The sequence below is a fragment of the Schistocerca gregaria genome, chromosome 3 (assembly GCF_023897955.1).
Source record: "Schistocerca gregaria isolate iqSchGreg1 chromosome 3, iqSchGreg1.2, whole genome shotgun sequence".
NCBI classification, from domain to species: domain Eukaryota; kingdom Metazoa; phylum Arthropoda; class Insecta; order Orthoptera; family Acrididae; genus Schistocerca; species Schistocerca gregaria.
In genome coordinates this window covers 18,625,862-18,649,461 of record NC_064922.1, presented here as the reverse complement: position 1 = coordinate 18,649,461, position 23,600 = coordinate 18,625,862, and the positions used below count along the sequence as shown (strand labels likewise).

Genomic DNA, 23,600 nt, shown 5'->3' with positions numbered 1-23,600 from the left:
AAGACGAACGTGTTGTCCACCTCTAGACTTCAATGACGTTAAGTCGTGATACCTAAGACAGATCTGCACTCGATGACACCACGATAACAGCCGGTCCCCACACTTACACCTTGCTCTCCTTATGACAGTATACATCATATCAGTCTGTGACGCTGGTTTTGCACCTTCTTGCGTGCGTTTATTTTCGCCGCGACCAACACTTACCATGCACTGACCACAAAACATGTAGGAGCCGGGGCTTGAACCCGAGACCGTTCACACGCTAAGCGAACGATCTGCCAACTGAGCTACAGCTACACACACGACCAAGCCTGGCTATTCTCCATTCTTTGCGACTCTGATGTGCACGGACACGATGGTCGGTTGGTTTGTAGCGGCGAAGGTACCAGAATACAAAGGCGCGGACACGTTCATATACAGAAGAGTTCCAAGTAGTTTCGATGCTCTGGTATTACGAATGCAAATTCCGTCTGTTTTGAACGTCTTAAATTGAAAGGGCGGTCACAAATTGGTCCATTTCACTCCTTGTCCACAATCACACAGCACCTGAGGTAACAAGCACATCTCGAGCCCCATTGTGCTCTCCATTGTTCATGCCAACTCAGTGCCTCGCTCTTTGCTACTGTGTCAAACTCTTGTCGTCCAACTGCAAAACACTGGGACACAACAAGTTTCCGCGTCGCCTTTGCACTGATCGTACTACGAAACGCTCCCCAATCTTGGCAATCACCCATGCAGATGACTTTTCCGACTTTACACGACGCTCACGCTAGTGACAGCCTTATTTATAGTTCGACGTCGCGCCAAAGCGAATGAGCACATTTCGCCTACGGCTTAGGCCGCTCTTCTAGTGTGGCTGCTCTGTGTCTGCAGGCAGCGAGGGCTGCAAGCTTCCTGTGTTCGCACCTATATCACCTGTGCTTCCTTGTCAGAGACAGACTATCGCAAAACATACAACTCACTCCATTAATTGATTGCTACGGCATCTGTTATCAGCAGTCACAACCAGCAACACCAGTAGCAGCCGACTGCACGCAAAGAATTGGAACGTGCAGTGGGATTTACGTGAAATCGGCGCAATTGTGGATGCTAATCGTTCGCTCGTATCTGCCTACACACCTCTGCCGGTTGGGAATTATTCCACTTGCATGGCAAGGTGCGCACGTAGGTGTGTTAAAAATTCTGGAGGCGCTGGGTATCGATCCCAGTACCTCTCGCACGCTAAGCGAGCGCTCTACCATCTGAGCTACGCCCACCCCCCCGATAACTAGTAGTGCCACATACAGTCATATCAACGTCACAGACCCTTGCACTCCCATTATTCCGCAGACAAACACTACTCTCTATGTATCAGTGAGGGTGTCTTTCAGGTTTCGTGCATTCTGTATCGAATCGTAGTTGGCCACAATGAAAGTGGCACGCATAACGTCGAAAATAGAGTTCAGACACCGCCCTGAGTAAGACGAACGTGTTGTCCACCTCTAGACTTCAATGACGTTAAGCCGTGATACCTAAGACAGATCTGCACTCGATGACACCACGATAACAGCCGGTCCCCACACTTACACCTTGCTCTCCTTATGACAGTATACATCATATCAGTCTGTGACGCTGGTTTTGCAACTTCTTGCGTGCGTTTATGTTCGCCGCGACCAACACTTACCATGCACTGACCACAAAACATGGAGGAGCCGGGGCTTGAACCCGAGACCGTTCACACGCTAAGCGAACGATCTGCCAACTGAGCTACAGCTACACACACGACCAAGCCTGGCTATTCTCCATTCTTTGCGACTCTGATGTGCACGGACACGATGGTTGGTTGGTTTGTAGCGGCGAAGGTACCAGAATACAAAGGCGCGGACACGTTCATATACACAAGAGTTCCAAGTAGTTTCGATGCTCTGGTATTACGAATGCAAATTCCGTCTGTTTTGAACGTCTTAAATTGAAAGGGCGGTCACAAATTGGTCCATTTCACTCCTTGTCCTCAATCACACAGCACCTGAGGTAACAAGCACATCTTGAGCCCCATTGTGCTCTCCATTGTTCATGCCAACTCAGTGCCTCGCTCTTTGCTACTGTGTCAAACTCTTGTCGTCCAACTGCAAAACACTGGGACACAACAAGTTTCCGCGTCGCCTTTGCACTGATCGTACTACGAAACGCTCCCCAAATTTGGCAATCACCCATGCAGAGGACTTTTCCGACTTTACACGACGCTCACGCTAGTGACAGCCTTATTTATAGTTCGACGTCGCGCCAAAGCGAATGAGCACATTTCGCCTACGGCTTAGGCCGCTCTTCTAGTGTGGCTGCTCTGTGTCTGCAGGCAGCGAGGGGCTGCAAGCTTCCTGTGTTCGCACCTATATCACCTGTGCTTCCTTGTCAGAGACAGACTATCGCAAAACATACAACTCACTCCATGAATTGATTGCTACGGCATCTGTTATCAGCAGTCACAACCAGCAACACCAGTAGCAGCCGACTGCACGCAAAGAATGGGAACGTGCAGTGGGATTTACGTGAAATCGGCGCAATTGTGGATGCTAATCGTTCGCTTGTATCTGCCTACACACCTCTGCCGGTTGGGAATTATTCCACTTGCATGGCAAGGTGCGCATGTAGGTGTGTTAAAAATTCTGGAGGCGCTGGGTATCGATCCCAGTACCTCTCGCACGCTAAGCGAGCGCTCTACCATCTGAGCTACGCCCACCCCCCCCGATAGCTAGTAGTGCTACATACAGTCATATCAACGTCACAGACCCTTGCACTCCCATTATTCCGCAGACAAACACTACTCTCTATGTATCAGTGAGGGTGTCTTTCAGGTTTCGTGCATTCTGTATCGAATCGTAGTTGGCCACAATGAAAGGGGCACGCATAACGTCGAAAATAGAGTTCAGACACCGCTCTGAGTAAGACGAACGTGTTGTCCACCTCTAGACTTCAATGACGTTAAGTCGTGATACCTAAGACAGATCTGCACTCGATGACACCACGATAACAGCCGGTCCCCACACTTACACCTTGCTCTCCTTATGACAGTATACATCATATCAGTCTGTGACGCTGGTTTTGCACCTTCTTGCGTGCGTTTATTTTCGCCGCGACCAACACTTACCATGCACTGACCACAAAACATGTAGGAGCCGGGGCTTGAACCCGAGACCGTTCACACGCTAAGCGAACGATCTGCCAACTGAGCTACAGCTACACACACGACCAAGCCTGGCTATTCTCCATTCTTTGCGACTCTGATGTGCACGGACACGATGGTCGGTTGGTTTGTAGCGGCGAAGGTACCAGAATACAAAGGCGCGGACACGTTCATATACAGAAGAGTTCCAAGTAGTTTCGATGCTCTGGTATTACGAATGCAAATTCCGTCTGTTTTGAACGTCTTAAATTGAAAGGGCGGTCACAAATTGGTCCATTTCACTCCTTGTCCACAATCACACAGCACCTGAGGTAACAAGCACATCTCGAGCCCCATTGTGCTCTCCATTGTTCATGCCAACTCAGTGCCTCGCTCTTTGCTACTGTGTCAAACTCTTGTCGTCCAACTGCAAAACACTGGGACACAACAAGTTTCCGCGTCGCCTTTGCACTGATCGTACTACGAAACGCTCCCCAATCTTGGCAATCACCCATGCAGATGACTTTTCCGACTTTACACGACGCTCACGCTAGTGACAGCCTTATTTATAGTTCGACGTCGCGCCAAAGCGAATGAGCACATTTCGCCTACGGCTTAGGCCGCTCTTCTAGTGTGGCTGCTCTGTGTCTGCAGGCAGCGAGGGCTGCAAGCTTCCTGTGTTCGCACCTATATCACCTGTGCTTCCTTGTCAGAGACAGACTATCGCAAAACATACAACTCACTCCATTAATTGATTGCTACGGCATCTGTTATCAGCAGTCACAACCAGCAACACCAGTAGCAGCCGACTGCACGCAAAGAATTGGAACGTGCAGTGGGATTTACGTGAAATCGGCGCAATTGTGGATGCTAATCGTTCGCTCGTATCTGCCTACACACCTCTGCCGGTTGGGAATTATTCCACTTGCATGGCAAGGTGCGCACGTAGGTGTGTTAAAAATTCTGGAGGCGCTGGGTATCGATCCCAGTACCTCTCGCACGCTAAGCGAGCGCTCTACCATCTGAGCTACGCCCACCCCCCCGATAACTAGTAGTGCCACATACAGTCATATCAACGTCACAGACCCTTGCACTCCCATTATTCCGCAGACAAACACTACTCTCTATGTATCAGTGAGGGTGTCTTTCAGGTTTCGTGCATTCTGTATCGAATCGTAGTTGGCCACAATGAAAGTGGCACGCATAACGTCGAAAATAGAGTTCAGACACCGCCCTGAGTAAGACGAACGTGTTGTCCACCTCTAGACTTCAATGACGTTAAGCCGTGATACCTAAGACAGATCTGCACTCGATGACACCACGATAACAGCCGGTCCCCACACTTACACCTTGCTCTCCTTATGACAGTATACATCATATCAGTCTGTGACGCTGGTTTTGCAACTTCTTGCGTGCGTTTATGTTCGCCGCGACCAACACTTACCATGCACTGACCACAAAACATGGAGGAGCCGGGGCTTGAACCCGAGACCGTTCACACGCTAAGCGAACGATCTGCCAACTGAGCTACAGCTACACACACGACCAAGCCTGGCTATTCTCCATTCTTTGCGACTCTGATGTGCACGGACACGATGGTTGGTTGGTTTGTAGTGGCGAAGGTACCAGAATACAAAGGCGCGGACACGTTCATATACACAAGAGTTCCAAGTAGTTTCGATGCTCTGGTATTACGAATGCAAATTCCGTCTGTTTTGAACGTCTTAAATTGAAAGGGCGGTCACAAATTGGTCCATTTCACTCCTTGTCCACAATCACACAGCACCTGAGGTAACAAGCACATCTCGAGCCCCATTGTGCTCTCCATTGTTCATGCCAACTCAGTGCCTCGCTCTTTGCTGCTGTGTCAAACTCTTGTCGTCCAACTGCAAAACACTGGGACACAACAAGTTTCCGCGTCGCCTTTGCACTGATCGTACTACGAAACGCTCCCCAAACTTGGCAATCACCCATGCAGATGACTTTTCCGACTTTACACGACGCTCACGCTAGTGACAGCCTTATTTATAGTTCGACGTCGCGCCAAAGCGAATGAGCACATTTCGCCTACGGCTTAGGCCGCTCTTCTAGTGTGGCTGCTCTGTGTCTGCAGGCAGCGAGGGGCTGCAAGCTTCCTGTGTTCGCACCTATATCACCTGTGCTTCCTTGTCAGAGACAGACTATCGCAAAACATACAACTCACTCCATTAATTGATTGCTACGGCATCTGTTATCAGCAGTCACAACCAGCAACACCAGTAGCAGCCGACTGCACGCAAAGAATGGGAACGTGCAGTGGGATTTACGTGAAATCGGCGCAATTGTGGATGCTAATCGTTCGCTTGTATCTGCCTACACACCTCTGCCGGTTGGGAATTATTCCACCTGCATTGCAAGGTGCGCATGTAGGTGTGTTAAAAATTCTGGAGGCGCTGGGTATCGATCCCAGTACCTCTCGCACGCTAAGCGAGCGCTCTACTATCTGAGCTACGCCCACCCCCCCCCCGATAACTAGTAGTGCTACATACAGTCATATCAACGTCACAGACCCTTGCACTCCCATTATTCCGCAGACAAACACTACTCTCTATGTATCAGTGAGGGTGTCTTTCAGGTTTCGTGCATTCTGTAACGAATCGTAGTTGGCCACAATGAAAGTGGCACGCATAACGTCGAAAATAGAGTTCAGACACCGCCCTGAGTAAGACGAACGTGTTGTCCACCTCTAGACTTCAATGACGTTAAGCCGTGATACCTAAGACAGATCTGCACTCGATGACACCACGATAACAGCCGGTCCCCACACTTACACCTTGCTCTCCTTATGACAGTATACATCATATCAGTGTGTGACGCTGGTTTTGCAACTTCTTGCGTGCGTTTATGTTCGCCGCAACCAACACTTACCATGCACTGACCACAAAACATGGAGGAGCCGGGGCTTGAACCCGAGACCGTTCACACGCTAAGCGAACGATCTGCCAACTGAGCTACAGCTACACACACGACCAAGCCTGGCTATTCTCCATTCTTTGCGACTCTTATGTGCACGGACACGATGGTTGGTTGGTTTGTAGTGGCGAAGGTACCAGAATACAAAGGCGCGGACACGTTCATATACACAAGAGTTCCAAGTAGTTTCGATGCTCTGGTATTACGAATGCAAATTCCGTCTGTTTTGAACGTCTTAAATTGAAAGGGCGGTCACAAATTGGTCCATTTCACTCCTTGTCCACAATCACACAGCACCTGAGGTAACAAGCACATCTCGAGCCCCATTGTGCTCTCCATTGTTCATGCCAACTCAGTGCCTCGCTCTTTGCTACTGTGTCAAACTCCTGTCGTCAACTGCAAAACACTGGGACACAACAAGTTTCCGCGTCGCCTTTGCACTGATCGTACTACGAAACGCTCCCCAAACTTGGCAATCACCCATGCAGGTGACTTTTCCGACTTTACACGACGCTCACGCAACGCTCACGCTAGTGACAGCCTTATTTATAGTTCGACGTCGCGCCAAAGCGAATGAGCACATTTCGCCTACGGCTTAGGCCGCTATTCTAGTGTGGCTGCTCTGTGTCTGCAGGCAGCGAGGGGCTGCAAGCTTCCTGTGTTCGCACCTATATCACCTGTGCTTCCTTGTCAGAGACAGACTATCGCAAAACATACAACTCACTCCATGAATTGATTGCTACGGCATCTGTTATCAGCAGTCACAACCAGCAACACCAGTAGCAGCCGACTGCACGCAAAGAATGGGAACGTGCAGTGGGATTTACGTGAAATCGGCGCAATTGTGGATGCTAATCGTTCGCTTGTATCTGTCTACACACCTCTGCCGGTTGGGAATTATTCCACTTGCATGGCAAGGTGCGCATGTAGGTGTGTTAAAAATTCTGGAGGCGCTGGGTATCGATCCCAGTACCTCTCGCACGCTAAGCGAGCGCTCTACCATCTGAGCTACGCCCACCCCCCCGATAACTAGTAGTGCTACATACAGTCATATCAACGTCACAGACCCTTGCACTCCCATTATTCCGCAGACAAACACTACTCTCTATGTATCAGTGAGGGTGTCTTTCAGGTTTCGTGCATTCTGTATCGAATCGTAGTTGGCCACAATGAAAGTGGCACGCATAACGTCGAAAATAGAGTTCAGACAACGCCCTGAGTAAGACGAACGTGTTGTCCACTTCTAGACTTCAATGACGTTAAGCCGTGATACCTAAGACAGATCTGCACTCGATGACACCACGATAACAGCCGGTCCCCACACTTACACCTTGCTCTCCTTATGACAGTATACATCATATCAGTCTGTGACGCTGGTTTTGCAACTTCTTGCGTGCGTTTATGTTCGCCGCGACCAACACTTACCATGCACTGACCACAAAACATGGAGGAGCCGGGGCTTGAACCCGAGACCGTTCACACGCTAAGCGAACGATCTGCCAACTGAGCTACAGCTACACACACGACCAAGCCTGGCTATTCTCCATTCTTTGCGACTCTGATGTGCACGTACACGATGGTTGGTTGGTTTGTAGCGGCGAAGGTACCAGAATACAAAGGCGCGGACACGTTCATATACACAAGATTTCCAAGTAGTTTCGATGCTCTGGTATTACGAATGCAAATTCCGTCTGTTTTGAACGTCTTAAATTGAAAGGGCGGTCACAAATTGGTCCATTTCACTCCTTGTCCACAATCACACAGCACCTGAGGTAACAAGCACATCTCGAGCCCCATTGTGCTCTCCATTGTTCATGCCAACTCAGTGCCTCGCTCTTTGCTGCTGTGTCAAACTCTTGTCGTCCAACTGCAAAACACTGGGACACAACAAGTTTCCGCGTCGCCTTTGCACTGATCGTACTAGGAAACGCTCCCCAAACTTGGCAATCACCCATGCAGATCACTTTTCCGACTTTACACGACGCTCACGCAACGCTCACGCTAGTGACAGCCTTATTTATAGTTCGACGTCGCGCCAAAGCGAATGAGCACATTTCGCCTACGGCTTAGGCCGCTCTTCTAGTGTGGCTGCTCTGTGTCTGCAGGCAGCGAGGGGCTGCAAGCTTCCTGTGTTCGCACCTATATCACCTGTGCTTCCTTGTCAGAGACAGACTATCGCAAAACATACAACTCACTCCATGAATTGATTGCTACGGCATCTGTTATCAGCAGTCACAACCAGCAACACCAGTAGCAGCCGACTGCACGCAAAGAATGGGAACGTGCAGTGGGATTTACGTGAAATCGGCGCAATTGTGGATGCTAATCGTTCGCTTGTATCTGCCTACACACCCCTGCCGGTTGGGAATTATTCCACCTGCATGGCAAGGTGCGCATGTAGGTGTGTTAAAAATTCTGGAGGCGCTGGGTATCGATCCCAGTACCTCTCACACGCTAAGCGAGCACTCTACCATCTGAACTACGCCCACCCCCCCGATAGCTAGTAGTGCTACATACAGTCATATCAACGTCACAGACCCTTGCACTCCCATTATTCCGCAGACAAACACTACTCTCTATGTATCAGTGAGGGTGTCTTTCAGGTTTCGTGCATTCTGTATCGAATCGTAGTTGGCCACAATGAAAGTGGCACGCATAACGTCGAAAATAGAGTTCAGACACCGCCCTGAGTAAGACGAACGTGTTGTCCACCTCTAGACTTCAATGACGTTAAGCCGTGATACCTAAGACAGATCTGCACTCGATGACACCACGATAACAGCCGGTCCCCACACTTACACCTTGCTCTCCTTATGACAGTATACATCATATCAGTCTGTGACGCTGGTTTTGCAACTTCTTGCGTGCGTTTATGTTCGCCGCGACCAACACTTACCATGCACTGACCACAAAACATGGAGGAGCCGGGGCTTGAACCCGAGACCGTTCACACGCTAAGCGAACGATCTGCCAACTGAGCTACAGCTACACACACGACCAAGCCTGGCTATTCTCCATTCTTTGCGACTCTGATGTGCACGGACACGATGGTTGGTTGGTTTGTAGCGGCGAAGGTACCAGAATACAAAGGCGCGGACACGTTCATATACACAAGAGTTCCAAGTAGTTTCGATGCTCTGGTATTACGAATGCAAATTCCGTCTGTTTTGAACGTCTTAAATTGAAAGGGCGGTCACAGATTGGTCCATTTCACTCCTTGTCCACAATCACACAGCACCTGAGGTAACAAGCACATCTCGAGCCCCATTGTGCTCTCCATTGTTCATGCCAACTCAGTGCCTCGCTCTTTGCTACTGTGTCAAACTCTTGTCGTCAACTGCAAAACACTGGGACACAACAAGTTTCCGCGTCGCCTTTGCACTGATCGTACTACGAAACGCTCCCCAAACTTGGCAGTCACCCATGCAGATGACTTTTCCGACTTTACACGACGCTCACGCTAGTGACAGCCTTATTTATAGTTCGACGTCGCGCCAAAGCGAATGAGCACATTTCGCCTACGGCTTAGGCCGCTGTTCTAGTGTGGCTGCTCTGTGTCTGCAGGCAGCGAGGGGCTGCAAGCTTCCTGTGTTCGCACCTATATCACCTGTGCTTCCTTGTCAGAGACAGACTATCGCAAAACATACAACTCACTCCATGAATTGATTGCTACGGCATCTGTTATCAGCAGTCACAACCAGCAACACCAGTAGCAGCCGACTCCACGCAAAGAATGGGAACGTGCAGTGGGATTTACGTGAAATCGGCGCAATTGTGGATGCTAATCGTTCGCTTGTATCTGCCTACACACCTCTGCCGGTTGGGAATTATTCCACTTGCATGGCAAGGTGCGCATGTAGGTGTGTTAAAAATTCTGGAGGCGCTGGGTATCGATCCCAGTACCTCTCGCACGCTAAGCGAGCGCTCTACCATCTGAGCTACGCCCACCCCCCCCGATAACTAGTAGTGCTACATACAGTCATATCAACGTCACAGACCCTTGCACTCCCATTATTCCGCAGACAAACACTACTCTCTATGTATCAGTGAGGGTGTCTTTCAGGTTTCGTGCATTCTGTATCGAATCGTAGTTGGCCACAATGAAAGTGGCACGCATAACGTCGAAAATAGAGTTCAGACAACGCCCTGAGTAAGACGAACGTGTTGTCCACTTCTAGACTTCAATGACGTTAAGCCGTGATACCTAAGACAGATCTGCACTCGATGACACCACGATAACAGCCGGTCCCCACACTTACACCTTGCTCTCCTTATGACAGTATACATCATATCAGTCTGTGACGCTGGTTTTGCAACTTCTTGCGTGCGTTTATGTTCGCCGCGACCAACACTTACCATGCACTGACCACAAAACATGGAGGAGCCGGGGCTTGAACCCGAGACCGTTCACACGCTAAGCGAACGATCTGCCAACTGAGCTACAGCTACACACACGACCAAGCCTGGCTATTCTCCATTCTTTGCGACTCTGATGTGCACGTACACGATGGTTGGTTGGTTTGTAGCGGCGAAGGTACCAGAATACAAAGGCGCGGACACGTTCATATACACAAGAGTTCCAAGTAGTTTCGATGCTCTGGTATTACGAATGCAAATTCCGTCTGTTTTGAACGTCTTAAATTGAAAGGGCGGTCACAAATTGGTCCATTTCACTCCTTGTCCACAATCACACAGCACCTGAGGTAACAAGCACATCTCGAGCCCCATTGTGCTCTCCATTGTTCATGCCAACTCAGTGCCTCGCTCTTTGCTACTGTGTCAAACTCTTGTCGTCAACTGCAAAACACTGGGACACAACAAGTTTCCGCGTCGCCTTTGCACTGATCGTACTACGAAACGCTCCCCAAACTTGGCAGTCACCCATGCAGATGACTTTTCCGACTTTACACGACGCTCACGCTAGTGACAGCCTTATTTATAGTTCGACGTCGCGCCAAAGCGAATGAGCACATTTCGCCTACGGCTTAGGCCGCTCTTCTAGTGTGGCTGCTCTGTGTCTGCAGGCAGCGAGGGGCTGCAAGCTTCCTGTGTTCGCACCTATATCACCTGTGCTTCCTTGTCAGAGACAGACTATCGCAAAACATACAACTCACTCCATGAATTGATTGCTACGGCATCTGTTATCAGCAGTCACAACCAGCAACACCAGTAGCAGCCGACTGCACGCAAAGAATGGGAACGTGCAGTGGGATTTACGTGAAATCGGCGCAATTGTGGATGCTAATCGTTCGCTTGTATCTGCCTACACACCTCTGCCGGTTGGGAATTATTCCACTTGCATGGCAAGGTGCGCATGTAGGTGTGTTAAAAATTCTGGAGGCGCTGGGTATCGATCCCAGTACCTCTCGCACGCTAAGCGAGCGCTCTACCATCTGAGCTACGCCCACCCCCCCGATAGCTAGTAGTGCTACATACAGTCATATCAACGTCACAGACCCTTGCACTCCCATTATTCCGCAGACAAACACTACTCTCTATGTATCAGTGAGGGTGTCTTTCAGGTTTCGTGCATTCTGTATCGAATCGTAGTTGGCCACAATGAAAGTGGCACGCATAACGTCGAAAATAGAGTTCAGACACCGCCCTGAGTAAGACGAACGTGTTGTCCACCTCTAGACTTCAATGACGTTAAGCCGTGATACCTAAGACAGATCTGCACTCGATGACACCACGATAACAGCCGGTCCCCACACTTACACCTTGCTCTCCTTATGACAGTATACATCATATCAGTCTGTGACGCTGGTTTTGCAACTTCTTGCGTGCGTTTATGTTCGCCGCGACCAACACTTACCATGCACTGACCACAAAACATGGAGGAGCCGGGGCTTGAACCCGAGAACGTTCACACGCTAAGCGAACGATCTGCCAACTGAGCTACAGCTACACGCACGACCAAGCCTGGCTATTCTCCATTCTTTGCGACTCTGATGTGCACGGACACGATGGTTGGTTGGTTTGTAGCGGCGAAGGTACCAGAATACAAAGGCGCGGACACGTTCATATACACAAGAGTTCCAAGTAGTTTCGATGCTCTGGTATTACGAATGCAAATTCCGTCTGTTTTGAACGTCTTAAATTGAAAGGGCGGTCACAAATTGGTCCATTTCACTCCTTGTCCACAATCACACAGCACCTGAGGTAACAAGCACATCTCGAGCCCCATTGTGCTCTCCATTGTTCATGCCAACTCAGTGCCTCGCTCTTTGCTACTGTGTCAAACTCTTGTCGTCAACTGCAAAACACTGGGACACAACAAGTTTCCGCGTCGCCTTTGCACTGATCGTACTACGAAACGCTCCCCAAACTTGGCAGTCACCCATGCAGATGACTTTTCCGACTTTACACGACGCTCACGCTAGTGACAGCCTTATTTATAGTTCGACGTCGCGCCAAAGCGAATGAGCACATTTCGCCTACGGCTTAGGCCGCTCTTCTAGTGTGGCTGCTCTGTGTCTGCAGGCAGCGAGGGGCTGCAAGCTTCCTGTGTTCGCACCTATATCACCTGTGCTTCCTTGTCAGAGACAGACTATCGCAAAACATACAACTCACTCCATGAATTGATTGCTACGGCATCTGTTATCAGCAGTCACAACCAGCAACACCAGTAGCAGCCGACTGCACGCAAAGAATGGGAACGTGCAGTGGGATTTACGTGAAATCGGCGCAATTGTGGATGCTAATCGTTCGCTTGTATCTGCCTACACACCTCTGCCGGTTGGGAATTATTCCACTTGCATGGCAAGGTGCGCATGTAGGTGTGTTAAAAATTCTGGAGGCGCTGGGTATCGATCCCAGTACCTCTCGCACGCTAAGCGAGCGCTCTACCATCTGAGCTACGCCCACCCCCCCGATAGCTAGTAGTGCTACATACAGTCATATCAACGTCACAGACCCTTGCACTCCCATTATTCCGCAGACAAACACTACTCTCTATGTATCAGTGAGGGTGTCTTTCAGGTTTCGTGCATTCTGTATCGAATCGTAGTTGGCCACAATGAAAGTGGCACGCATAACGTCGAAAATAGAGTTCAGACACCGCCCTGAGTAAGACGAACGTGTTGTCCACCTCTAGACTTCAATGACGTTAAGCCGTGATACCTAAGACAGATCTGCACTCGATGACACCACGATAACAGCCGGTCCCCACACTTACACCTTGCTCTCCTTATGACAGTATACATCATATCAGTCTGTGACGCTGGTTTTGCAACTTCTTGCGTGCGTTTATGTTCGCCGCGACCAACACTTACCATGCACTGACCACAAAACATGGAGGAGCCGGGGCTTGAACCCGAGAACGTTCACACGCTAAGCGAACGATCTGCCAACTGAGCTACAGCTACACGCACGACCAAGCCTGGCTATTCTCCATTCTTTGCGACTCTGATGTGCACGGACACGATGGTTGGTTGGTTTGTAGCGGCGAAGGTACCAGAATACAAAGGCGCGGACACGTTCATATACACAAGAGTTCCAAGTAGTTTCGATGCTCTGGTATTACGAATGCAAATTCCGTCTGTTTTGAACGTCTTAAATTGAAAGGGCGGTCACAAATTGGTCCATTTCACTACTTGTCCACAATCACACAGCACCTGAGGTAACAAGCACATCTCGAGCCCCATTGTGCTCTCCATTGTTCATGCCAACTCAGTGCCTCGCTCTTTGCTACTGTGTCAAACTCTTGTCGTCAACTGCAAAACACTGGGACACAACAAGTTTCCGCGTCGCCTTTGCACTCGTCGTACTACGAAACGCTCCCCAAACTTGGCAATCACCCATGCAGATGACTTTTCCGACTTTACACGACGCTCACGCTAGTGACAGCCTTATTTATAGTTCGACGTCGCGCCAAAGCGAATGAGCACAGTTCGCCTACGGCTTAGGCCGCTATTCTAGTGTGGCTGCTCTGTGTCTGCAGGCAGCGAGGGGCTGCAAGCTTCCTGTGTTCGCACCTATATCACCTGTGCTTCCTTGTCAGAGACAGACTATCGCAAAACATACAACTCACTCCATGAATTGATTGCTACGGCATCTGTTATCAGCAGTCACAACCAGCAACACCAGTAGCAGCCGACTGCACGCAAAGAATGGGAACGTGCAGTGGGATTTACGTGAAATCGGCGCAATTGTGGATGCTAATCGTTCGCTTGTATCTGCCTACACACCTCTGCCGGTTGGGAATTATTCCACTTGCATGGCAAGGTGCGCATGTAGGTGTGTTAAAAATTCTGGAGGCGCTGGGTATCGCACGCTAAGCGAGCGCTCTACCATCTGAGCTACGCCCACCCCCCCCGATAACTAGTAGTGCTACATACAGTCATATCAACGTCACAGACCCTTGCACTCCCATTATTCCGCAGACAAACACTACTCTCTATGTATCAGTGAGGGTGTCTTTCAGGTTTCGTGCATTCTGTATCGAATCGTAGTTGGCCACAATGAAAGGGGCACGCATAACGTCGAAAATAGAGTTCAGACACCGCTCTGAGTAAGACGAACGTGTTGTCCACCTCTAGACTTCAATGACGTTAAGCCGTGATACCTAAGACAGATCTGCACTCGATGACACCACGATAACAGCCGGTCCCCACACTTACACCTTGCTCTCCTTATGACAGTATACATCATATCAGTCTGTGACGCTGGTTTTGCAACTTCTTGCGTGCGTTTATGTTCGCCGCGACCAACACTTACCATGCACTGACCACAAAACATGGAGGAGCCGGGGCTTGAACCCGAGACCGTTCACACGCTAAGCGAACGATCTGCCAACTGAGCTACAGCTACACACACGACCAAGCCTGGCTATTCTCCATTCTTTGCGACTCTGATGTGCACGTACACGACGGTTGGTTGGTTTGTAGCGGCGAAGGTACCAGAATACAAAGGCGCGGACACGTTCATATACACAAGAGTTCCAAGTAGTTTCGATGCTCTGGTATTACGAATGCAAATTCCGTCAGTTTTGAACGTCTTAAATTGAAAGGGCGGTCACAAATTGGTCCATTTCACTCCTTGTCCACAATCACACAGCACCTGAGGTAACAAGCACATCTCGAGCCCCATTGTGCTCTCCATTGTTCATGCCAACTCAGTGCCTCGCTCTTTGCTACTGTGTCAAACTCTTGTCGTCCAACTGCAAAACACTGGGACACAACAAGTTTCCGCGTCGCCTTTGCACTGATCGTACTACGAAACGCTCCCCAAACTTGGCAATCACCCATGCAGATGACTTTTCCGACTTTACACGACGCTCACGCAACGCTCACGCTAGTGACAGCCTTATTTATAGTTCGACGTCGCGCCAAAGCGAATGAGCACATTTCGCCCACGGCTTAGGCCGCTCTTCTAGTGTGGCTGCTCTGTGTCTGCAGGCAGCGAGGGGCTGCAAGCTTCCTGTGTTTGCACCTATATCACCTGTGCTTCCTTGTCAGAGACAGACTATCGCAAAACATACAACTCACTCCATGAATTGATTGCTACGGCATCTGTTATCAGCAGTCACAACCAGCAACACCAGTAGCAGCCGACTGCACGCAAAGAATGGGAATGTGCAGTGCGATTTACGTGAAATCGGCGCAATTGTGGATGCTAATCGTTCGCTTGTATCTGCCTACACACCTCTGCCGGTTGGGAATTATTCCACTTGCATGGCAAGGTGCGCATGTAGGTGTGTTAAAAATTCTGGAGGCGCTGGGTATCGATCCCAGTACCTCTCGCAGGCTGAGCTACGCCCACCCCCCCGATAACTAGTAGTGCTACATACAGTCATATCAACGTCACAGACCCTTGCACTCCCATTATTCCGCAGACAAACACTACTCTCTATGTATCAGTGAGGGTGTCTTTCAAGTTTCGTGCATTCTGTATCGAATCGTAGTTGGCCACAATGAAAGTGGCACGCATAACGTCGAAAATAGAGTTCAGACACCGCTCTGAGTAAGACGAACGTGTTGTCCACCTCTAGACTTCAATGACGTTAAGCCGTGATACCTAAGACAGATCTGCACTCGATGACACCACGATAACAGCCGGTCCCCACACTTACACCTTGCTCTCCTTATGACAGTATACATCATATCAGTCTGTGACGCTGGTTTTGCAACTTCTTGCGTGCGTTTATGTTCGCCGCAACCAACACTTACAATGCACTGACCACAAAACATGGAGGAGCCGGGGCTTGAACCCGAGACCGTTCACACGCTAAGCGAACGATCTGCCAACTGAGCTACAGCTACACACACGACCAAGCCTGGCTATTCTCCATTCTTTGCGACTCTGATGTGCACGGACACGATGGTTGGTTGGTTTGTAGCGGCGAAGGTACCAGAATACAAAGGCGCGGACACGTTCATATACACAAGAGTTCCAAGTAGTTTCGATGCTCTGGTATTACGAATGCAAATTCCGTCTGTTTGGACCGTCTTAAATTGGAATGGCGGTCACAAATTTGTCCATTTCACTCCTTGTCCACAATCACACAGCACCTGAGGTAACAAGCACATCTCGAGCCCCATTGTGCTCTCCATTGTTCATGCCAACTCAGTGCCTCGCTCTTTGCTACTGTGTCAAACTCTTGTCGTCCAACTGCAAAACACTGGGACACAACAAGTTTCCGCGACCCCTTTGCACTGATCGTACTACGAAACGCTCCCCAAACCTGGCAATCACCCATGCAGATGACTTTTCCGACTTTACACGACGCTCACGCTAGTGACAACCTTATTTATAGTTCGACGTCGCGCCAAAGCGAATGAGCACATTTCGCCTACGGCTTAGGCCGCTCTTCTAGTGTGGCTGCTCTGTGTCTGCAGGCAGCGAGGGGCTGCAAGCTTCCTGTGTTCGCACCTATATCACCTGTGCTTCCTTGTCAGAGACAGACTATCGCAAAACATACAACTCACTCCATGAATTGATTGCTACGGCATCTGTTATCAGCAGTCACAACCAGCAACACCAGTAGCAGCCGACTGCACCCAAAGAATGGGAACGTGCAGTGGGATTTACGTGAAATCGGCGCAATTGTGGATGCTAATCGTTCGCTTGTATCTGCCTACACACCTCTGCCGGTTGGGAATTATTCCACTTGCATGGCAAGGTGCGCATGTAGGTGTGTTAAAAATTCTGGAGGCGCTGGGTATCGATCCCAGTACCTCTCGCACGCTAAGCGAGCGCTCTACCATCTGAGCTACGCCCACCCCCCGGATAACTAGTAGTGCTACATACAGTCATATCAACGCCACAGACCCTTGCACTCCCATTATTCCGCAGACAAACACTACTCTCTATGTATCAGTGAGGGTGTCTTTCAGGTTTCGTGCATTCTGTATCGAATCGTAGTTGGCTACAATGAAAGTGGCACGCATAACGTCGAAAATAGAGTTCAAACACCGCTCTGAGTAAGACGAACGTGTTGTCCACCTCTAGACTTCAATGACGTTAAGCCGTGATACCTAAGACAGATCTGCACTCGATGACACCACGATAACAGCCGGTCCCCACACTTACACCTTGCTCTCCTTATGACAGTATACATCATATCAGTCTGTGACGCTGGTTTTGCAACTTCTTGCGTGAGTTTATGTTCGCCGCGACCAACACTTACCATGCACTGACCACAAAACATGGAGGAGCCGGGGCTTGAACCCGAGACCGTTCACACGCTAAGCGAACGATCTGCCAACTGAGCTACAGCTACACACACGACCAAGCCTGGCTATTCTCCATTCTTTGCGACTCTGATGTGCACGGACACGATGGTCGGTTGGTTTGTAGCGGCGAAGGTACCACAATACAAAGGCGCGGACACGTTCATATACACAAGAGTTCCAAGTAGTTTCGATGCTCTGGTATTACGAATGCAAATTCCGTCTGTTTTGACCGTCTTAAATTGAAATGGCGGTCACAAATTTGTCCATTTCACTCCTTGTCCACAATCACACAGCACCTGAGGTAACAAGCACATCTCGAGCCCCATTGTACTCTCCATTGTTCATGCCAACTCAGTGCCTCGCTCTTTGCTACTGTGTCAAACTCTTGTCGTCAACTGCAAAACACTGGGACACAACAAGTTTCCGCGTCCCCTTTGCACTGATCGTACTACGAAACGCTCCCCAAACTTAGCAAACACCCATGCAGATGACTTTTCCGACTTTACACGACGCTCACGCTAGTGACAGCCTTATTTATAGTTCGACGTCGCGCCAAAGCGAATGAGCACATTTCGCCTACGGCTTAGGCCGCTCTTCTAGTGTGGCTGCTCTGTGTCTGCAGGCAGCGAGGGGCTGCAAGCTTCCTGTGTTCGCACCTATATCACCTGTGCTTCCTTGTCAGAGACAGACTATCGCAAAACATACAACTCACTCCATGAATTGATTGCTACGGCATCTGTTATCAGCAGTCACAACCAGCAACACCAGTAGCAGCCGACTGCACGCAAAGAATGGGAACGTGCAGTGGGATTTACGTGAAATCGGCGCAATTGTGGATGCTAATCGTTCGCTTGTATCTGCCTACACACCTCTGCCGGTTGGGAATTATTCCACTTGCATGGCAAGGTGCGCATGTAGGTGTGTTAAAAATTGTGGAGGCGCTGGGTATCGATCCCAGTACCTCTCGCACGCTAAGCGAGCGCTCTACCATCTGAGCTACGCCCACCCCCCCGATAACTAGTAGTGTTACATACAGTCATATCAACGTCACAGACCCTTGCACTCCCTTTATTCCGCAGACAAACACTACTCTCTATGTATCAGTGAGGGTGTCTTTCAGGTTTCGTGCATTCTGTATCGAATCGTAGTTGGCCACAATGAAAGTGGCACGCATGACGTCGGAAATAGAGTTCAGACACCGCTCTGAGTAAGACGAACGTGTTGTCCACCTCTAGACTTCAATGACGTTAAGCCGTGATACCTAAGACAGATCTGCACTCGATGACACCACGATAACAGCCGGTCCCCACACTTACACCTTGCTCTCCTTATGACAGTATACATCATATCAGTCTGTGACGCTGGTTTTGCAACTTCTTGCGTGCGTTTATGTTCGCCGCGACCAACACTTACCATGCACTGACCACAAAACATGGAGGAGCCGGAGCTTGAACCCGAGACCGTTCACACGCTAAGCGAACGATCTGCCAACTGAGGTACAGCTACACACACGACCAAGCCTGGCTATTCTCCATTCTTTGCGACTCTGATGTACACGGACACGATGGTTGGTTGGTTTGTAGCGGCGAAGGTACCAGAATACAAAGGCGCGGACACGTTCATATACACAAGAGTTCCAAGTAGTTTCGATGCTCTGGTATTACGAATGCAAATTCCGTCTGTTTGGACCGTCTTAAATTTGAATGGCGGTCACAAATTTGTCCATTTCACTCCTTGTCCACAATCACACAGCACCTGAGGTAACAAGCACATCTCGAGCCCCATTGTGCTCTCCATTGTTCATGCCAACTCAGTGCCTCGCTCTTTGCTACTGTGTAAAACTCTTGTCGTCCAACTGCAAAACACTGGGACACAACAAGTTTCCGCGACCCCTTTGCACTGATCGTACTACGAAACGCTCCCCAAACCTGGCAATCACCCATGCAGATGACTTTTCCGACTTTACACGACGCTCACGCTAGTGACAGCCTTATTTATAGTTCGACGTCGCGCCAAAACGAATGAGCACATTTCGCCTACGGCTTAGGCCGCTCTTCTAGTGTGGCTGCTCTGTGTCTGCAGGCAGCGAGGGGCTGCAAGCTTCCTGTGTTCGCACCTATATCACCTGTGCTTCCTTGTCAGAGACAGACTATCGCAAAACATACAACTCACTCCATGAATTGATTGCTACGGCATCTGTTATCAGCAGTCACAACCAGCAACACCAGTAGCAGCCGACTGCACGCAAAGAATGGGAACGTGCAGTGGGATTTACGTGAAATCGGCGCAATTGTGGATGCTAATCGTTCGCTTGTATCTGCCTACACACCTCTGCCGGTTGGGAATTATTCCACTTGCATGGCAAGGTGCGCATGTAGGTGTGTTAAAAATTCTGGAGGCGCTGGGTATCGATCCCAGTACCTCTCGCACGCTAAGCGAGCGCTCTACCATCTGAGCTACGCCCACCCCTCCCGGTAACTAGTAGTGCTACATACAGTCATATCAACGTCACAGACCCTTGCACTCCCATTATTCCGCAGACAAACACTACTCTCTATGTATCAGTGAGGGTGTCTTTCAGGTTTCGTGCATTCTGTATCGAATCGTAGTTGGTCACAATGAAAGTGGCACGCATAACGTCGAAAATAGAGTTCAGACACCGCTCTGAGTAAGACGAACGTTTTGTCCACCTCTAGACTTCAATGACGTTAAGCCGTGATACCTAAGACAGATCTGCACTCGATGACACCACGATAACAGCCGGTCCCCACACTTACATCTTGCTCTCCTTATGACAGTATACATCATATCAGTCTGTGACGCTGGTTTTGCAACTTCTTGCGTGCGTTTATGTTCGCCGCGACCAACACTTACCATGCACTGACCACAAAACATGGAGGAGCCGGGGCTTGAACCCGAGACCGTTCACACGCTAAGCGAACGATCTGCCACCTGAGCTACAGCTACACACACGACCAAGCCTGGCTATTCTCCATTCTTTGCGACTCTGATGTGCACGGACACGATGGTTGGTTGGTTTGTAGCGGCGAAGGTACCAGAATACAAAGGCGCGGACACGTTCATATACACAAGAGTTCCAAGTAGTTTCGATGCTCTGGTATTACGAATGCTAATTCCGTCTGTTTTGAACGTCTTAAATTTAAAGGGCGGTCACAAATTGGTCCATTTCACTCCTTGTCCACAATCACACAGCACCTGAGGTAACAATCACATCTCGAGCCCCATTGTGCTCTCCATTGTTCATGCCAACTCAGTGCCTCGCTCTTTGCTACTGTGTAAAACTCTTGTCGTCCAACTGCAAAACACTGGGACACAACAAGTTTCCGCGTCCCCATTGCACTGATCGCACTACGAAACGCTCCCCAAACTTGGCAACCACCCATGCTGATGACTTTTCCGACTTTACACGACGCTCACGCTAGTGACAGCCTTATTTATAGTTCGACGTCGCGCCAAAGCGAATGAGCACATTTCGCCTACGGCTTAGGCCGCTCTTCTAGTGTGGCTGCTCTGTGTCTGCAGGCAGCGAGGGGCTGCAAGCTTCCTGTGTTCGCACCTATATCACCTGTGCTTCCTTGTCAGAGACAGACTATCGCAAAACATACAACTCACTCCATGAATTGATTGCTACGGCATCTGTTATCAGCAGTCACAACCAGCAACACCAGTAGCAGCCGACTGCACCCAAAGAATGGGAACGTGCAGTGGGATTTACGTGAAATCGGCGCAATTGTGGATGCTAATCGTTCGCTTGTATCTGCCTACACACCTCTGCCGGTTGGGAATTATTCCACTTGCATGGCAAGGTGCGCATGTAGGTGTGTTAAAAATTCTGGAGGCGCTGGGAACCGATCCCAGTACCTCTCGCACGCTAAGCGAGCGCTCTACCATCTGAGCTACGCCCACCACCCCGATAACTAGTAGTGCTACATACAGTCATATCAACGTCACAGACCCTTGCACTCCCATTATTCCGCAGACAAACACTACTCTCTATGTATCAGTGAGGGTGTCTTTCAGGTTTCGTGCATTCTGTATCGAATCGTAGTTGGCCACAATGAAAGTGGCACGCATAACGTCGAAAATAGAGTTCAGACACCGCTGTGAGTAAGACGAACGTGTTGTCCACCTCTAGACTTCAATGACGTTAAGCCGTGATACCTAAGACAGATCTGCACTCGATGACACCACGATAACAGCCGGTCCCCAAACTTACACCTTGCTCTCATTATGACAGTATACATCATATCAGTCTGTGACGCTGGTTTTGCAACTTCTTGCGTGCGTTTGTGTTCGCCGCGACCAACACTTACCATGCACTGACCACAAAACATGGAGGAGCCGGGGCTTGAACCCGAGACCGTTCACACGATAAGCGAACGATCTGCCAACTGAGGTACAGCTACACACACGACCAAGCCTGGCTATTCTCCATTCTTTGCGACTCTGATGTGCACGGACACGATGGTTGGTTGGTTTGTAGCGGCGAAGGTACCAGAATACAAAGGCGCGGACACGTTCATATACACAAGAGTTCCAAGTAGTTTCGATGCTCTGGTATTACGAATGCAAATTCCGTCTGTTTGGACCGTCTTAAATTTGAATGGCGGTCACAAATTTGTCCATTTCACTCCTTGTCCACAATCACACAGCACCTGAGGTAACAAGCACATCTCGAGCCCCATTGTGCTCTCCATTGTTCATGCCAACTCAGTGCCTCGCTCTTTGCTACTGTGTAAAACTCTTGTCGTCCAACTGCAAAACACTGGGACACAACAAGTTTCCGCGACCCCTTTGCACTGATCGTACTACGAAATGCTCCCCAAACCTGGCAATCACCCATGCAGATGACTTTTCCGACTTTACACGACGCTCACGCTAGTGACAGCCTTATTTATAGTTCGACGTCGCGCCAAAACGAATGAGCACATTTCGCCTACGGCTTAGGCCGCTCTTCTAGTGTGGCTGCTCTGTGTCTGCAGGCAGCGTGGGGCTGCAAGCTTCCTGTGTTCGCACCTATATCACCTGTGCTTCCTTGTCAGAGACAGACTATCGCAAAACATACAACTCACTCCATGAATTGATTGCTACGGCATCTGTTATCAGCAGTCACAACCAGCAACACCAGTAGCAGCCGACTGCACGCAAAGAATGGGAACGTGCAGTGGGATTTACGTGAAATCGGCGCAATTGTGGATGCTAATCGTTCGCTTGTATCTGCCTACACACCTCTGCCGGTTGGGAATTATTCCACTTGCATGGCAAGGTGCGCATGTAGGTGTGTTAAAAATTCTGGAGGCGCTGGGTATCGATCCCAGTACCTCTCGCACGCTAAGCGAGCGCTCTACCATCTGAGCTACGCCCACCCCTCCCGATAACTAGTAGTGCTACATACAGTCATATCAACGTCACAGACCCTTGCACTCCCATTATTCCGCAGACAAACACTACTCTCTATGTATCAGTGAGGGTGTCTTTCAGGTTTCGTGCATTCTGTATCGAATCGTAGTTGGCCACAATGAAAGTGGCACGCATAACGTCGAAAATAGAGTTCAGACACCGCTCTGAGTAAGACGAACGTGTTGTCCACCTCTAGACTTCAATGACGTTAAGCCGTGATACCTAAGACAGATCTGCACTCGATGACACCACGCTAACAGCCGGTCCCCACACTTACACCTTGCTCTCCTTATGACAGTATACATCATATCAGTCTGTGACGCTGGTTTTGCAACTTCTTCCGTGCGTTTATGTTCGCCGCGACCAACACTTACCATGCACTGACCAAAAAACATGGAGTAGCCGGGGCTTGA

At 49.7% G+C, this 23,600-nt stretch overlaps 11 non-coding genes across 11 annotated transcripts; all 11 read right to left on the bottom strand.

Moving 5' to 3' along the window:
* Positions 1–1,183: 1,183 nt before the first annotated feature.
* Positions 1,184–1,257, bottom strand: Trnaa-agc (transfer RNA alanine (anticodon AGC)). Its single transcript has one exon. It is a non-coding gene; the product is annotated as a tRNA-Ala (tRNA).
* Positions 1,258–2,643: 1,386 nt separating this feature from the next.
* Trnaa-agc (transfer RNA alanine (anticodon AGC)) lies at positions 2,644–2,717 on the bottom strand. The gene has a single exon. It is a non-coding gene; the product is annotated as a tRNA-Ala (tRNA).
* A 1,386-nt stretch (positions 2,718–4,103) lies between these two features.
* Trnaa-agc (transfer RNA alanine (anticodon AGC)) lies at positions 4,104–4,177 on the bottom strand. Its single transcript has one exon. It is a non-coding gene; the product is annotated as a tRNA-Ala (tRNA).
* A 2,859-nt stretch (positions 4,178–7,036) lies between these two features.
* On the bottom strand, positions 7,037–7,110 carry Trnaa-agc (transfer RNA alanine (anticodon AGC)). Its single transcript has one exon. It is a non-coding gene; the product is annotated as a tRNA-Ala (tRNA).
* A 2,856-nt stretch (positions 7,111–9,966) lies between these two features.
* Positions 9,967–10,040, bottom strand: Trnaa-agc (transfer RNA alanine (anticodon AGC)). Its single transcript has one exon. It is a non-coding gene; the product is annotated as a tRNA-Ala (tRNA).
* Positions 10,041–11,426: 1,386 nt separating this feature from the next.
* On the bottom strand, positions 11,427–11,500 carry Trnaa-agc (transfer RNA alanine (anticodon AGC)). The gene has a single exon. It is a non-coding gene; the product is annotated as a tRNA-Ala (tRNA).
* Positions 11,501–12,885: 1,385 nt separating this feature from the next.
* On the bottom strand, positions 12,886–12,959 carry Trnaa-agc (transfer RNA alanine (anticodon AGC)). The gene has a single exon. It is a non-coding gene; the product is annotated as a tRNA-Ala (tRNA).
* A 4,281-nt stretch (positions 12,960–17,240) lies between these two features.
* On the bottom strand, positions 17,241–17,314 carry Trnaa-agc (transfer RNA alanine (anticodon AGC)). Its single transcript has one exon. It is a non-coding gene; the product is annotated as a tRNA-Ala (tRNA).
* Positions 17,315–18,699: 1,385 nt separating this feature from the next.
* On the bottom strand, positions 18,700–18,773 carry Trnaa-agc (transfer RNA alanine (anticodon AGC)). Its single transcript has one exon. It is a non-coding gene; the product is annotated as a tRNA-Ala (tRNA).
* Positions 18,774–20,159: 1,386 nt separating this feature from the next.
* Positions 20,160–20,233, bottom strand: Trnaa-agc (transfer RNA alanine (anticodon AGC)). The gene has a single exon. It is a non-coding gene; the product is annotated as a tRNA-Ala (tRNA).
* Positions 20,234–23,080: 2,847 nt separating this feature from the next.
* On the bottom strand, positions 23,081–23,154 carry Trnaa-agc (transfer RNA alanine (anticodon AGC)). The gene has a single exon. It is a non-coding gene; the product is annotated as a tRNA-Ala (tRNA).
* Positions 23,155–23,600: the final 446 nt, after the last annotated feature.